Genomic DNA, 17,270 nt, shown 5'->3' on the forward strand with positions numbered 1-17,270 from the left:
TTGTTGTTTCTGGAGTTGTTGTTTGTGGTGCAGTTGTTGTTTCTGTAGTTGTTGTTTGTGGTGGAGTTGTCGCTTCTGGAGTTGTCGCCAGGTGAAGTTGTTGTTTCTGTAGTTGTTGTTTGTTGTGGAGTTAATGTCTCTGGATTTGTCATTTCTGCTGGGGTTGATGCTTCTGGAGTTGTTTCTGGAGTTGATGTTTGCAGTGGAGTTGTTTCTGCAGTTGCGTTATTAGAAATGCTAGAATCTGTAGTGGTTTCAATTTGTGCTTTAGATGTTAAAAACAGACAAAAATAATTAAACACATTATTTAGACATCTTTATGGCTAGTCATTAGTGTTTGTACTTATATGTCACATTTTACACATTTTACACAGCAATGCATGTTTCTTTTCTTATCCATGTAAAATATTTTTACATAATGTGCTAGAATTTTATTTAAAATAGTTTATGATGAGTGATGTAATCGTGGGGACATGTTATTAGCCCAGAGGGTGTTACTATAGCTAAAGATAAAGTCTCAGCTTTTGGGAATTGCTCCGGCCCCGGACAATGACGGAATCACAATAATTCTTACAGGCTTATAGGCATTTTATTCATAGATTCATTTCTGTGAGCCATGTCTAGTCATCTGGGCATACATTGCAGTATCTGCATAAATCAAAAACGACAGTGATTTAAGTTCGTTTTAAGTTCACCATTATGAGGAAAAAAATCACAAAACTCCCCGGTGCATTTGTCCCCGTTTGTACTTTGTTTCTTCCCACCTCTGTACTCACCCTACAATTCCCCTGTCCCCATATTGACATAAACATACTGACAGACCTGCCTACATCGCAGGGCAACACCACCATCTTTGTGGAGGATAGATTATCAGTGTATCTATGGAGTGTATCAGGCTGCAGCACATATCTGCTGATGAGGGCTATGGGTTTAAAGATTGAAGCTCAGTGTTGGGTTCCCACTAGAGATACAATCAATTCAAACCTGCTTCAATGATAAATATCCCGACTACCCCTGACCTAGACCCAGAGGTAGACCATAAGAAAGAAGACTTCTAATTAAAACCATAAAATTTGTTGATAGTTAGATATTCGGTAGCTTCCAATCATCAGCCTTAATATTAGGCAATAAAGAGAAAAGCAAGAAAAATGCAGTTAATCTTACCAATTGTTTGATCTGTAAAAAGAACCACTCCAACAAAAAGGGTTACAATCAACATGTTTTCAGCTGAAGTTGTAATTACTGAAGCAGGTACTGACTGTGTGTGAGAGTGTGGCCAGTATTTCTTAGTCGGTTATTATAATTACCTTCTTTGCAAGTGTTCATAATTGCATCATTATAAAATGCAGCGATTCCAGTATTACAGCATTACAAACCTTACCTATAACATGTGTACTAATAATTACTAGGTAATTATTCTCGGGATGTATCTCAGGACTCTTTCTGTTACAGAACACTGATTAATGATCTAATTCAGCATGCCCCACAAACCTGTACAGTTGCAGGGGTAATATTCCATATTTATGAGACATTCCTGGTAGACCAAATCAAGATGAGGAATTGCTTTATAGGCATCTCAACCTGCTCAAAATCCAAACAGGGTTTGATATGGGATATGAGTGTCCATTGTTTATACTCCTGTGAAGAGCTTATTCAATTTAAACTGTGGATTGCTTCAGCTACTTCAAACTATTCTTTGCCTACTTCATTGCTTACTTCTTAACCCAGCCACTGATTTTCTTTTTCTTCGCACTGCATAGTTTGTCTTTAATTCTTTTGCACCTGTATACTGTAAAGGTTTATAATCCCAATGCCCTGTTTTACCAAAAGTACACTGTAAAAAATTACCTATAGAATCTACCCAAAAAATGTGAGGTAACAATTTGCATTCAGTCTGTTTGGGTAAATTTCACCCTATACTGTTCATAAAGAGTACCTAAATAAATCAGCTAAAACATGGCAATTGAAATGAGGTAAAATCTATTCATAATATTAGACAATGAATTACTTATTAAAAGTGAGTATTATTAACACCATAGTATTTTTTCAATTTATTTAATAATTGCTGTTATTAATTAACCAATATGAATAACCATTATTGAATCAGGAAGGTAAACTTACTAATAACATTAAAAAGTTATCAGACACAGTAGATCATGAATTTTTTAATAAACAACCAAAAATCAAACAAATAATTCTTTGCATATTCAAATCTTGATCACAAGAAATTGAGTTTTTTCCTTCAGCATTATAAAAATACAAAAAATTAGGCTAACATTGCTCAAATAGTGTGTCTACTTGTTCAGTAATTAAACTTAGGAAGCCTATTTGTTCAAATAACAAACATCTATTTGAAATTTACCAATTACTGTATCCTGAGACACTGTATACAATGAGAAATTTCAACATTTTGACATTAACAACAACAACAGTCTATTCCATGAGTTTAATTTTGAGGCTGTGAACCTTCTTGAGACAATTGACCCCATCTAGCTCCAAAAGAAGTTTTTGAAATACTTCAAAAGTATTCTTGAGCTTCTTGGGATATTCAAGGTTGAGGGCATATATTAATCCTATCAACAACATGCATGCCTTGGTTTTGTATCCACACCCACTGATCAGTTGGATGCCCTCTATCACAATAGATACGTCTACTGGATCGTCCTCAGCCATGGGGTTATGGATCAAAAGCACCTTCATAGTTTGTTCTGTTTGGCCCTCCTGGTCATTTTTCATGTTTAACTGGCAGAAATAAACAACAATAAACTTTAATGCAAGCAATAAGTTAAGAGAAAAATTTAATGCTTGAACCCAATAACATTTATCAATCTAACCACATGCTGTAAATTGTTCGTTTATGAGGCTGTCTGTAAACAACTTGTGTATATTGGTCATTTTGTAACTTACCTGGGAGTCTTGGAAGAGCTCTTCTTGCGGCTCCCCTAGGTACTCAATGAGGCAGGAGAGCACTGCATCCCTTTTATTCTCAATACTCTGAGACTGTAAAGAGATGCATTTTAATGACCAGCATTTTTTCTACAAATTAGTGTTTGCACTTTTGAGACTATTTAAACAAAAAACATACCTAATTTACAGTGTTAAGTAGAGAGCGCATCCTGGTACCAACAGCACCTCTTTTGGGACGCATCAGCTGCAGAAGACGAGGTGTGTAACTGTCAAGCTTAAACATGAATGTTTCTTCCAGGGAAATAGTTGTTATCCGACGGAACTCCTCTTTGATCTAGTAAATAAGTAAACGGACAAAATAATGACAACTCTTCCAATGACGAGTCACTTTCCAAATTCACTTTTAAAATTCTAAAGATTTATATATGAAATATATTAGTAATATTTCTAATGCTTTATTTACACATTTAGGGGTGTGATAGGTGTATGTAGGAATAATGGTTGGAAACTATTGGCGTTTATAAATACATTCGTGAAAAAGAATAACAAATATAATTATTCTTACTTGAGTCTCAGTGAATAAAGCTGGCCTCCTCTCTTTGAAGACACTGATAGCTGAGCAGAGAGTCACCACCTCCTCTCTTCGAATTGAAAAAGTATAGACAGACACATGCACACTGGTATAAACATTTACATTTGCAACATTCCATTTAACATTTCAACATAACATTATAACAATTCTTAATTATTGACACATATATGGCATTGAACTAATCATAATTCATGGCTGCACATCTTAAAGTCAGTCATATTTATGTCACAACAGAAAAATGTGTGCAATTGTGTCCATAGCCCCTTGTTGAAAAGCACTAATTTATATTAGTACAAACTACCTACCTAATTGTAGGTAGTTTGTACTAATATAAATTAGGGCTTTTCCTGTTGTGACATGAATATGACTGACTTTGCACAATTGCTGAATTTAAAATTAAACTGCTATGACATTAAATAACTGACATTCACATCCCTATGTCTTTTTTATTTAACATTAAATTAACATTTGTTGTCGTGACGAACGTTATTTCCTAATCACAACTCTAAAATTATATTTTAAATGCTGTAGCTAAAGCTTAACACCAAACTTTTTGTCTTACCCACAACACTTACATTTTAACATTTAAACGTGTTTTCTGGTAAACTTTCAGTTAGCCTAAACATTGGCTAATGGAGTCACACACAGCTAGCTATATGAGTTAGCTATGTTACTATCTACCTTAATAAAACTTAGATTAGAATATAATAGCACGGGTAAAAGTTTTGAAATCGCGTTCTTGCAGTACCATTATCGCTTCAATAATGCGGAAAAAGCACATTTTTAACATTAGTACAAGAGAAAATGTGTTTTTAGCTAGCTTATTATGACCGATGTCCGAAGCTATACGTGAACTCCTAGTCTAACATAGATCAATGACCACAATCTTATGACAGATAAAACTAACTAAGTGCCCGTTTTCTTTAATTACATGATAAATATGCAGGCTAAAAAGTTATCTTACCGTCAGGACTGAAGCTTGACAATGTAGTCAACTTCCACAATCCAGCTCGCCCAACGAACATGTGCCCCAAATAGCTCTTGCTCTAACAGACAGGCCAACATTTTTGGGTATATATTACAAAGTTTTTTTAGTTTGCAGTTATTACTATAAATAATTAGGTAGTGTGGGTTAATTTTACTCATTATTATATAATTAAACGTGCTGACTTACATATTAAGTAAATGGTACACTATTGGCAAGAGTAATATTTACCACCCACCAAAATAATTTTTTACAGTGTAGGCTTAGGCTCAGCTAAGGAAGTTTTTGTATCCATTTTAGTTTTAATTACTAGTCTAGTAAAATGGATGTGGCAACAGTAGGTGTAACTATAGTGTAGTTTGGTATCTACGAGGTATGTTTATTAAATAATGAGACTGATACAATAACTAATCTTAATGCCAGTTCTGTCGTCCCCTTCAATATTTTCTACTGGTTGGAGGCGTATAGCAGAAAAAAATTGTTCCTCCTTTACCGCATCAGTTGACTCCAAATGCACTTAGGGAAAAGAAAACAGTCACATGGTGTTAAATCTGGCGAATATGGAGGATGGTGAAGTGTAGTAATGCGTTTGTTGACTAAAAACTGCTTTACAAAAAGCGCATTGTCTTGAAGAAGAATTCTGGTTAATTTTTTCCACAATTTCTTTGGTATCTTGTAGTGGAAGGTGTCCAGGGCGTTCATCGTCAGCCAAATTTTTACTTCCTTCTTTTCTGCCACTCAAACACAAGGGCATGCAGTCTTTCCTGTAAGTCTTAGTAAGCATTTGAAAAGATTCTGTTGGTGTTTTGTTCAATTTTACAAAACATTTCAAATCGACTTGTCACACGACAACTAAACTACTTTAAAGAACGACTGACAATCAACTGAACAACCGAGAATGTTAACATTTGTCATGAACGTTAAGACGTGTTCAAAGTAACCACTCGATTGTTTACGATCAGTCCTCCCTACTTTGTCCAAGAGAGGAATTGAGTCCCTTTATTTAATAGACATACCTCTGACCATACACGCCAACATCATATATTCTGATAAACTTAATATAAAAGCCAATTCTTGTTGTTTACAGCCCATTTGTAGAGCTACGATCTCCAGCACTCAGTAGCATATCTCCATTGCGACAACTCAAAAACCTCCAGAATTTGCAAGAAAGAAAGAGAGAGACCATTTTGTTTATTGAGCACCTTTTATTAATTCACTCCTTTAAATTAACATTGTTGCTTAATCCACTGTCAACAAATAACAATAGTTATTTACTAGCTCTCAATTGATGAGGATGTAGTTGTTGACGTTTCAGTTGATGAGGGTATAGTTGTTGATGTTTCAGTTGATGAGGATGTAGTTGTTGATGTTTCAGTTGATAAAGATGTAGTTGTTGACGTTTCAGTTGATGAGGGTGAACTTGTTGACGTTTCAGTTGATGAGGGTGTAGTTGTTGATGTTTCAGTTGATGAGGATGTAGTTGTTGACGTTTCAGTTGATGAGGGTGTAGTTGTTGATGTTTCAGTTGATGAGGATGTAGTTGTTGACGTTTCAGTTGATGAGGGTGAAGTTGTTGATGTTTTAGTTGTTGCGGGTGGAGTTGTTGATATTTCTATTGGTGTAGGTGGAGTTGTTGATGTTTCATTTGATGGGGTGTAGTTGTTGATGTTTCAGTTGATGAGGATGTAGTTGTTGATGTTTCAGTTGATGAGGATGTAGTTGTTGATGTTTCAGTTGATGAGGATGTAGTTGTTGACGTTTCAGTTGATGAGGGTGAACTTGTTGACAATTCAGTTGATGAGGGTGTAGTTGTTGATGTTTCAGTTGATGAGGATGTAGTTGTTGACGTTTCAGTTGATGAGGGTGTAGTTGTTGATAAGGATGTAGTTGTTGACGTTTCAGTTGATGAGGTGAAGTTGTTGATGTTTCAGTTGTTGCGGTGGAGTTGTTGATATTTCTATTGGTGTAGGTGGAGTTGTTGATGTTTCAGTTGATGAGGATGTAGTTGTTGATGTTTCAGTTAGTGTAGGTGGAGTTGTTGACGTTTCAGTTGATGAGGGTGGAGTTGTTGATGTTTCAGTTGATGAGGATGTAGTTGTTGACATTTCAGTTAATGAGGATGTAGTTGTTAACGTTTCAGTTGATGAGGGTGAAGTTGTTGATGTTTCAGTTGTTGAGGGTGAAGTTGTTGATGTTTCAGTTGATGAGGATATAGTTGTTGACATTTCAGTTGATGAGGGTGGAGTTGTTGATGTTTCAGTTGATGAGGATGTAGTTGTCGACGTTTTAGTTGATGAGGGTATAGTTGTTGATGTTTCAGTTGATGAGGATGTAGTTGTTGACGTTTCAGTTGATGAGGGTGAAGTTGTTGATGTTTCAGTTGATGAGGATGTAGTTGTTGATGTTTCAGTTGATGAGGGTGCACTGTAAAAAATCCAACTTTCGAAAAGTTTGAATAACTTATATCTATTAGTTAACTGGACAATACAACTCAAAAAAGTTGACTTAATAAGTGGAAATAAGTTGGTTAAAAAATTGTCTGACCAACTTAATTTGAAATGTTGACTGGATATGCACATATAAGTTTACAAGCACACAAGTTGGCTTGGTGGTTGGAGCATGCGCGCTATAACATGCAGACGTTGGAGTGCACATGGAATGATAGCGCCATTTTGATCATCAGTCAAGCTTCAGGACAGCTTCATCAACCCTTCAAATGTCAGTGTTTAAAGTAAGCATCTTTATTCATTTTATTATATTTTTTATAATGTTGTAATGTTTGTAATGTTTGTGAAACATCAGTGTGAGCATTAAACATTGTTTGCAACATGCAAATGTATCTAATGTTAGTTAGAGTTTTTAATGCCAGTAAAATGTACAATTGTTTTTGACCTGGTTTTGAAAGTCATAACTAAGAAATGTAGTGTCACTGGTCAAGCTTATTATTTTAAAGCAAGTTTGCATGAACGCAGTGCTGGCATTAAGGGGGGCAAACCCAAAGAGGTTGTTGTGCTGCGTTACAGTTTTTAATTCATTTAATATATTAGATATTAGAAAATGGCTCGTTGGTTCTACTTCTGCAAGACCTTCTTCAGATTTAGAATGTACTCCTATCACTCAGCCTCTCAGCCAGCACCGCTTATTCCATCTGACATCACGGAAACACCTGTTAGCACCAACTCGGAAACTGGGGCAAATGGAGCCGAGGTGGAATTTTCAAATCTACAGGCCGTGGATGATCTCGGGCTCGATCAACCTAATCAAGAAAATTAAAACAGTACCCTGCACGCATGTCCGGTGGCAAAAAAAAAAACGTGCTTTTTTTTTTTTGGTCTAGTTGGTACATTAATCGAGACTGGCTTGAGTAAGCGTAAAAGCTGATTCTTTGGGTCTTATTTTGCTGTCGTAAATGCAATGTTGGCACGAGCCGTGTGGAAGTTTTTGTGAACGCTGGATAACGTAATTATTTGGTGATTTTCTTTACGGTAAATGAGCTGACAGTGTGTACTAGTTGTATGTGTGTGCCCTTGCACTGTATTGTTTTTTTATGCTTCGTTTTTGCAAGTTATTGTTGCTGATTAGTTACTTATGGTCTGGCGCTGGCTCTGCATGCACGTTTTTATCAAGGTGAAAATATGTCGCAATCCCAGTTTTATATCTTGCAAATCTAACTTCATGGTTTGCAATGGCTTTATTTACCACAGTTATCAGAAAAAAATTTGGGAGCAGGAGATCATGACGAACTAATCAACCCAAACTTCATCGTTTATTAAAGTAAGTGTCTTTATTCATTTTATTACATTTTATTATATTGTTGAAATGTTTGTAAAACATCGCGACATGCAAATATATACTCTCGTTAGAGTTTTTAATGCCAGTATAAAACACAATTGTGTGTTTTAAATCAATGGATCCCTACAAATGTCTTGTATTTAATGTGTTTATTGTCTTTTGTCGTAACGCTGTCGTGTTCGGCATAGATAATAGTATAAGACTCGATGTAATGCGCTTAAAACTCAATGGGCATGATACAAATTGCAATCAATTTTTGCCCATCGCCCATGATGCAACAACAGACCGTCCAGTTAGATATTTAACATTTTAGATTACTGTCAAGAGCTGCTGCTGTTACACAGAAAGGCCTGATCGTGGTGACGAAGCGCAGAAAACTAATTTCACTTCAGCATTAAACACAAGTCTTAAGTCGTAAGCAGCACTAAGGAATAGGTCAAAATGCAATACTGGTCTAGGCTTTTTGGTAACATGAACAAGAAATCTTTATCACAAGAACACCAGTATTTTTTATGCAAGTTACACTTTTATTATTTTTTTAAGAATTTACATGATGGATTATAAAAAAGAAAAAAAAATACTGGTGTTTGTGATGCTGATTAATTTTCCATGTTACCAACAGACCTAGACCAGTGTAGTGTTTTGACCCATATACTGGTAATATTTTATAGATATTTCTATAGATATTTTTGTAGATATTTGTTTTGTTGTTGTACATGATATTTGCCTGTACACCATATCATAACATACACTGGCAATCAAAATTAGAGAACAATTTATAAACAATTGAACAATTCTGAAATAATATCATCTTCACTGCTCAACAGTTGAAGGAGTTTTTGTCCTGTCTATACCATGCTACCAGAACACCTTTTCCACAAAATAACTAAGGCATTTAAAAAAAAAACATTATTTTGCAGAAAACACACTGATCAAAATTAGAGAACAACAATGACTGTAGCATGGAAAAAGATTACAAAAAATATTTCTGAAGGTTACAACAGTCAGCAATTAGTAGGAAGTGTACAGGCCTCTGCTCTGAATGACTTCAGCACATCTGCGGCCACAGGACAGCACTAGTCTCTCACACTGCTCTGGTGTGATTATGGTCCACTCTTCTTCCAGTCTCCTCCACAGTTCGGTGACTGTAGTGGGTTTCTTGGCCATAACTTTGTCACCAAGGATTTTCCAGAGGTTCTATACTGGGTTGAGATCAGGACTCTGGGCAGGCCATGTCATTATTTCAATGTTTTCAGTTGCAAGGAAGTGCTTTACCTGTTTTGCTGTGTGACATGGAGCATTGTCCTGCATGAAAACTGCGGGCTGATTGGGTGATGAACGAGGAAGGAACCATATGTTGTTGAAGAAGGTTCTGATAAATATTTGCATTCACTCTGCCATGTAGCTGTAGAAGAGTCCCAACTCCTGCTGCAGAAAACCTGTCCCAAACCATGACACTTCCTCCACTTTTCACTGACTTCTTTACACACTTTGGGTTCAGTCTTTCTCCAGTTTGTCGCCAAACATAATGTTTCCCATTGGACCCAAATAAATTAAACTTGCTTTCATCACTGAAGTGAACTTTGGACCAGTTCTCCTCTGTCCACACAACATGCTTAGTCTAGCCTTTTGATTCTTTCTGCTAATGAGAGGTTTGGTCACTGCAGAGTGGGCTTTCAGTCCAAATGCTCTTAAACCTCGAGACACTGTATGACGAGACAGATCCTTACCCTGTTCAGCGCTGAACTGGTGAGCAATTCCAGCTGCAGTGTGGAAACGATTGCCCATTGAGATCCTCCGCAGTATGCTGTCCTCTCTTGTATTTGTCTTCCGTGGACAACCAGCCTTCTTGGCGGACTTGAATGAGTTTGTGATGTTGTAAAGATTCAATATTCTTGAAATCACAGATTTGGAACGACCAACTTGTCTTGCTATGGCTGATAGGGTCATCCCTTTGGCCTTCATCTGGACAACCTGCTGCCGGAGGCTTTCAGTCACTTTAGAATGGCCCACCATCTTGCAGAGTCAGTGAAACTGGAAGTTAGGCTGCCAGTTAAATAGGGGTTGACAGATAATCAAGGAAATTAGCACCAGGTACCAGATTAACACCAATAACTGGGAGATATCTGAAAGTGTTCTCTAATTTTGATCAGTGTGTTTTCTGCAAAATGATGTTTTTTGGAAATGCCTTAGTTATTTTGTGGAAAAGGTATTCTGGTAGCATGGTATAGACAGGACAAAACTCCTTCAACTGTTGAGCAGTGAAGATGACATTATTTCAGAATTGTTTAATTGTTTATAAATTGTTCTCTAATTTTGTTTGCCAGTGTACATTGGTCAGCAATAGGCACAAACACATATACAGCTTATTTACTGGGGTTTCTGGTTTCAGAGCTCAGCATGCAATGTAAAATTTGCCCACTCTTCTCAAGAACAACTTCTAAAACACACAAGACTGCGACATGGAGGACGAGTAAATTGGAATTGTTTTATGACAACTGTATTTGCATCTCTAAACCGAAGTGCACTCAAATCACATCTTACAAGAATACCCAAAAGAACTCAAATATACTTTTGAGGTAATTGAGAAGGTGTTTATGGAAATGGGCACTGGATGCTCTGCAAGGGTACAGTCTTTGAAAACTAAGCTCTTCCTGTGAACGTTGTTGAACTGTGAATTGTTGAACTATGTTTAAAAATGTTTTAAAATGTTAGTTTTTGGAAAATGGGGCTTACTGCTCTGCAAAGGTACAGTCTGTGAAAAGTAAACTCTTACTGGGAATGTTGACATTTTGGTGTGAGCATCTTGTGATTTCAACAAATATTAGCATCTTAATGTTAAAATGTTAATTAATAAAATAAATTGTTAAACTGAGTTGATGAAATGTTAATATAATGTCTTACAATGTCATTTTTATTTAATTTGTTTTGTTGTTGATTGTGCGTTTATTTTTCATCTTTTCAGATTCTTTATTGTGCCATTTTATTTGTTATTTTATTTAAATTTAATTTATATTTGTACTAATTTATTTTATTGTTTAAAAATTTTCAATGATTGCAGTGTATTTTGTAAGGTACATGTTGACATTGTTGACAGTGTTGAACTTCTATGTTTTAATATGTTTTATTTTACATGTTTATTAGTGTTTTAATGTTTTAAGCATCCAAGGAATAAAGTCAAAGCCTTTACACGTTAAAAGGTTAAAAGTGAATCTTCAATTATCTTCAGATTGTTTTTTTATTGATTGACATTTTTCCAGGATTTTTATTTTGACTTTCTTTTTTTTCTGTTAGGAGGTATGGCTATTGTTTGACCTTGTTTGTATTTAAGATAATAAACAAACAAAACTTAAAGTCTGCAGTTATAGTTTTATTTTATAACATTGTGTAAATGCTAACAAAACATCTTTGTCCAGAAAAAAATGTTCACATAACATAATTTATTGGGACATATTGGAAAATAATTACAAGTAATTTTAACTAGAAAAACTGTGTTAGCTGAACAAAAAAGAGATATGTGGCTTTACTCAGTGATTTGAGTTGAATGAACAACTTGGTCCAAAGTTGAGTAAACTCAAAAAAGCTGTGCAACAAAATGCCTTGAAATTTTAAGTTAAGTCAACTTTTTATTTTTTACAGTGTGAAGTTGTTGATGTTTCAGTTGTTGAGGGTGAAGTTGTTGAGGGTGAAGTTGTTGCGGGTGGAGTTGTTGATATTTCCATTGGTGTAGGTGGAGTTGTTGATGTTTCAGTTGATGAGGGTGTAGTTCTTGATGTTTGAGTTGATGAGGATGTAGTTGTTGATGTTTGAGTTGATGAGGATGTAGTTGTTGACGTTTCAGTTGATGAGGGTGGAGTTGACGTTTCAGTTGATGAGGGTGGAGTTGATGTTTCAGTTGATGAGCTTGTAAGAGTTGACGTTTCTGTTGATGAGGGTGAAGTTGTTGATGTTTCAGTTGTTTAGGTGGAGTTGTTGATATTTCTATTGGTGTAGGTGGAGCTGTTGACGTTTCAGTTGATGAGGGTGTAGTTGTTGATGTTTCAGTTGTTGAGGGTGAAGTTGTTGATGTTTCAGTTGTTGATGTTTCAGTTGTTGAGGGTGAAGTTGTTGATATTTCTATTGGTGTAGGTGGAGTCGTTGATGTTGAGTTTATGAGGATGTAGTTGTTGATGTTTCAGTTGATGAGGATGTAGTTGTTGATGTTTCAGTTAGTGTAGGTGGAGCTGTTGACGTTTCAGTTGATGAGGGTGTAGTTGTTGACGTTTCAGTTGATGAGGGTGGAGTTGATGTTTCAGTTGATGAGGATGTAAGTGTTGACGTTTCAGTTGATGAGGGTGAAGTTGTTGATGTTTCAGTTGTTGAGGGTGGAGTTGTTGATATTTCTATTGGTGTAGGTGGAGTTGTTGATGTTTCAGTTGATGAGGGTGTAGTTGTTGATGTTTCAGTTGATGAGGATGTAGTTGTTGATGTTTCAGTTGATGAGGGTGTAGTTGTTGATGTTTCAGTTGATGAGGGTGTAGTTGTTGATGTTTCAGTTGATGAGGATGTCGTTGTTGACGTTTCAGTTGATGAGGATGTGTTTGTTGACGTTTCAGTTGATGAGGTGAAGTTGTTGATGTTTCAGTTGATGAGGGTGAAGTTGTTGATGTTTCAGTTGATGAGGATGTAGTTGTTGACGTTTCAGTTGATGAGGGTGAAGTTGTTGTTTCAGTTGTTGAGGGTTGTTGTTGATGTTTCAGTTGTTGAGGGTGAAGTTGTTGATGTTTCAGTTGTTGCGGTGGAGTTGTTGATGTTTCAGGTGATGAGGGTGTAGTTCTTGATGTTTCAGTTGATGAGGATGTAGTTCTTGATGTTTCAGTTGATGAGGATGTAGTTGTTGACGTTTCAGTTGTTGAGGGTGAAGTTGTTGACGTTTCAGTTGATGAGGGTGAAGTTGTTGACGTTTCAGTTGATGAGGGTGAAGTTGTTGACGTTTCAGTTGATGAGGGTGAAGTTGTTGACGTTTCAGTTGATGAGGATGTAGTTGTTGACGTTCAGTTGATGAGGGTGAAGTTGTTGACGTTTCAGTTGATGAGGATGTAGTTGTTGACGCTTCAGTTGATGAGGGTGAAGTTGTTGACGCTTCAGTTGATGAGGGTGAAGTTGTTGATGTTTCAGTTGATGAGGATGTAGTTGTTGACGTTTCAGTTGATGAGGATGAAGTTGTTGATGTTTCAGCTGATGAGGATGTAGTTGTTAAAGTTTCAGTTGATGAGGGTGAAGTTGTTGACGTTTCAGTTGATGAGGATGTAGTTGTTGACGCTTCAGTTGATGAGGATGTAGTTGTTGATGTTTCAGTTGTTGAGGGTGAAGTTGTTGTTTCAGTTGTTGCGGTGGAGTTGTTGCTATTTCTATTGGTGTAGGTGGAGTTGTTGATGTTTCATTTGTTGAGGGTGAAGTTGTTGATGTTTCAGTTGTTGAGGGTGAAGTTCTTGACGCTTCAGTTGATGAGGATGTAGTTGTTGACGTTCCAGTTGAGGAGGGTGAAGTTGTTGACGTTTCAGTTGATGAGGGTGAAGTTGTTGATGTTTCAGTTGATGAGGATGTAGTTGTTGACGTTTCAGTTGATGAGGATGTAGTTGTTGACGTTTCAGTTGTTGAGGGTGAAGTTGTTGTTTCAGTTGTTGCGGTGGAGTTGTTGCTATTTCTATTGGTGTAGGTGGAGTTGTTGATGTTTCATTTGTTGAGGGTGAAGTTGTTGATGTTTCAGTTGTTGAGGGTGAAGTTCTTGACGTTTCAGTTGATGAGGATGTAGTTGTTGACGTTCAGTTGATGAGGGTGAAGTTGTTGACGTTTCAGTTGATGAGGATGTAGTTGTTGACGCTTCAGTTGATGAGGATGAAGTTGTTGATGTTTCAGTTGATAAGGATGTAGTTGTTGACGTTCAGTTGATGAGGGTGAAGTTGTTGATGTTTCAGTTGATGAGGATGTAGTTGTTGAAGTTTCAGTTGATGAGGGTGAAGTTGTTGACGTTTCAGTTGATGAGGATGTAGGTGTTGACGTTTCAGTTGATGAGGGTGAAGTTGTTGACGTTTCAGTTGTTGAGGGTGTAGTTGTTGACGTTTCAGTTGATGAGGTGAAGTTGTTGACGTTTCAGTTGATGAGGGTGAAGTTGTTGACGTTTCAGTTGATGAGGGTGAAGTTGTTGACGTTTCAGTTGATGAGGATGAAGTTGTTGACGTTTCAGTTGATGAGGATGTAGTTGTTGACGTTTCAGTTGTTGAGGGTGAAGTTGTTGACGTTTCAGTTGTTGAGGGTGAAGTTGTTGACGTTTCAGTTGTTGAGGGTGAAGTTGTTAAAGTTTCAGTTGTTGAGGGTGAAGTTGTTGACGTTCAGTTGATGAGGATGTAGTTGTTGATGTTTCAGTTGATGAGGATGTAGTTGTTGAAGTTTCAGTTGATGAGGGTGAAGTTGTTGATGAGGGTGAAGTTGTTGACGTTTCAGTTGATGAGGGTGAAGTTGTTGACATTTCAGTTGATGAGGTGAAGTTGTTGATGTTTCAGTTGTTGAGGGTGAAGTTGTTGATGTTTCAGTTGTTGAGGGTGAAGTTGTTGACGTTTCAGTTGATGAGGGTGAATTTGTTGACGTTTCAGTTGTTGAGGATGAAGTTGTTGACGTTCAGTTGTTGAGGATGAAGTTGTTAAAGTTTCAGTTGTTGAGGGTGAAGTTGTTGACGTTTCAGTTGATGAGGTGTAGTTGTTGACGTTTCAGTTGATGAGGGTGTAGTTGTTGACGTTTCAGTTGTTGAGGTGAAGTTGTTGACGCTTCAGTTGATGAGGGTGAAGTTGTTGACGCTTCAGTTGATGAGGGTGAAGTTGTTGACGTTCAGTTGATGAGAGTGAAGTTGTTGACGTTTCAGTTGATGAGGATGTAGTTGTTGACGTTCAGTTGATGAGGATGTAGTTGTTGACGTTTCAGTTGATGAGGTGAAGTTGTTGACGTTTCAGTTGATGAGGGTGAAGTTGTTGACGTTTCAGTTGATGAGGGTGAAGTTGTTGACGTTTCAGTTGATGAGGTGAAGTTGTTGACGCTTCAGTTGTTGAGGGTGAAGTTGTTGACGTTTCAGTTGTTGAGGGTGAAGTTGTTGAAGTTTCAGTTGTTGAGGGTGAAGTTGTTGACGTTTCAGTTGATGAGGGTGAAGTTGTTGACGTTTCAGCTGATGAGGATGTAGTTGTTGACGTTTCAGTTGATGAGGTGAAGTTGTTGACGTTTCAGTTGATGAGGGTGAAGTTGTTGACGCTTCAGTTGTTGAGGGTGAAGTTCTTGACGTTTCAGTTGATGAGGGTGAAGTTGTTGACGTTTCAGTTGATGAGGGTGAAGTTGTTGATGTTTCAGTTGTTGAGGATGAAGTTGTTAAAGTTTCAGTTGTTGAGGGTGAAGTTGTTGACGTTTCAGTTGATAAGGATGTAGTTGTTGAAGTTTCAGTTGATGAGGGTGAAGTTGTTGATGTTTCAATTGTTGAGAATGTAGTTGTTGAAGTTTCAGTTGTTGAGGGTGAAGTTGTTGAAGTTTCAGTTGTTGAGGGTGAAGTTGTTGACGTTTCAGTTGATGAGGGTGTAGTTGTTGACGTTTCAGTTGATGAGGGTGTAGTTGTTGACGTTTCAGTTGATGAGGGTGAAGTTGTTGACGTTTCAGTTGTTGAGGGTGAAGTTGTTGACGTTTCAGTTGATGAGGATGTAGTTGTTGACGCTTCAGTTGATGAGGGTGAAGTTGTTGACGCTTCAGTTGTTGAGGTGAAGTTGTTGACGCTTCAGTTGTTGAGGTGAAGTTGTTGACGTTTCAGTTGTTGAGGGTGAAGTTGTTGACGTTTCAGTTGATGAGGGTGAAGTTGTTGATGTTTCAGTTGATGAGGATGTAGTTGTTAAAGTTTCAGTTGATGAGGGTGAAGTTGTTGACGTTTCAGTTGATGAGGGTGAAGTTGTTGACGCTTCAGTTGATGAGGTGAAGTTCTTGACGTTTCAGTTGATGAGGGTGAAGTTGTTGTTGACGTTTCAGTTGATGAGGGTGAAGTTGTTAAAGTTTCAGTTGTTGAGGGTGAAGTTGTTGACGTTTCAGTTGATAAGGATGTAGTTGTTGAAGTTTCAGCTGATGAGGGTGAAGTTGTTGATGTTTCAGTTGATGAGGTGAAGTTGTTGATGAGGGTGTAGTTGTTGACGTTTCAGTTGATGAGGGTGAAGTTGTTGACGTTTCAGTTGTTGAGGGTGAAGTTGTTGACGTTCAGTTGATGAGGTGAAGTTGTTGACGCTTCAGCTGATGAGGGTGAAGTTGTTGACGTTTCAGTTGATGAGGATGTAGTTGTTGACGCTTCAGTTGATGAGGATGTAGTTGTTGACGTTTCAGTTGATGAGGGTGAAGTTGTTGACGTTTCAGTTGTTGAGGGTGAAGTTGTTGACGCTTCAGTTGTTGAGGTGAAGTTGTTGACGTTTCAGTTGTTGAGGGTGAAGTTGTTGACGCTTCAGTTGATGAGGGTGAAGTTGTTGATGTTTCAGTTGATGAGGATGTAGTTGTTAAAGTTTCAGTTGATGAGGTGAAGTTGTTGACGTTTCAGTTGATGAGGTGAAGTTGTTGACGTTTCAGTTGTTGAGGGTGAAGTTCTTGACGCTTCAGTTGATGAGGGTGAAGTTCTTGACGCTTCAGTTGATGAGGGTGAAGTTGTTGACGCTTCAGTTGATGAGGATGAAGTTGTTAAAGTTTCAGTTGATGAGGATGTAGTTGTTGAAGTTTCAGTTGATGAGGGTGAAATTGTTGATGTTTCAATTGTTGAGAATGTAGTTGTTGAAGTTTCAGTTGTCGAGGGTGAAGTTGTTGAAGTTTCAGTTGTCGAGGTGAAGTTGTTGACGCTTCAGTTGTCGAGGGTGAAGTTGTTGACGTTTCAGTTGATGAGGGTGTAGTTGTTGACGCTTCAGTTGATGAGGGTGTAGTTGTTGACGCTTCAGTTGATGAGGATGTAGTTGT

General features: G+C 37.4%; 1 long non-coding RNA gene across 1 annotated transcript; it reads right to left on the minus strand.

Annotated features, from left to right (window-relative positions):
• Window positions 1-2,110: 2,110 nt before the first annotated feature.
• On the minus strand, window positions 2,111-4,697 carry LOC124387774. The gene is made up of 5 exons (XR_006926224.1): window positions 4,464-4,697; window positions 3,473-3,548; window positions 3,086-3,241; window positions 2,908-3,000; window positions 2,111-2,742 (listed from the first exon to the last, which is right to left on the minus strand). It is a non-coding gene; the product is annotated as an uncharacterized LOC124387774 (long non-coding RNA).
• Between the last annotated feature and the right edge of the window lie 12,573 nt (window positions 4,698-17,270).

The sequence above is a fragment of the Silurus meridionalis genome, chromosome 6 (genome assembly GCF_014805685.1).
Source record: "Silurus meridionalis isolate SWU-2019-XX chromosome 6, ASM1480568v1, whole genome shotgun sequence".
Classification (NCBI taxonomy): domain Eukaryota; kingdom Metazoa; phylum Chordata; class Actinopteri; order Siluriformes; family Siluridae; genus Silurus; species Silurus meridionalis.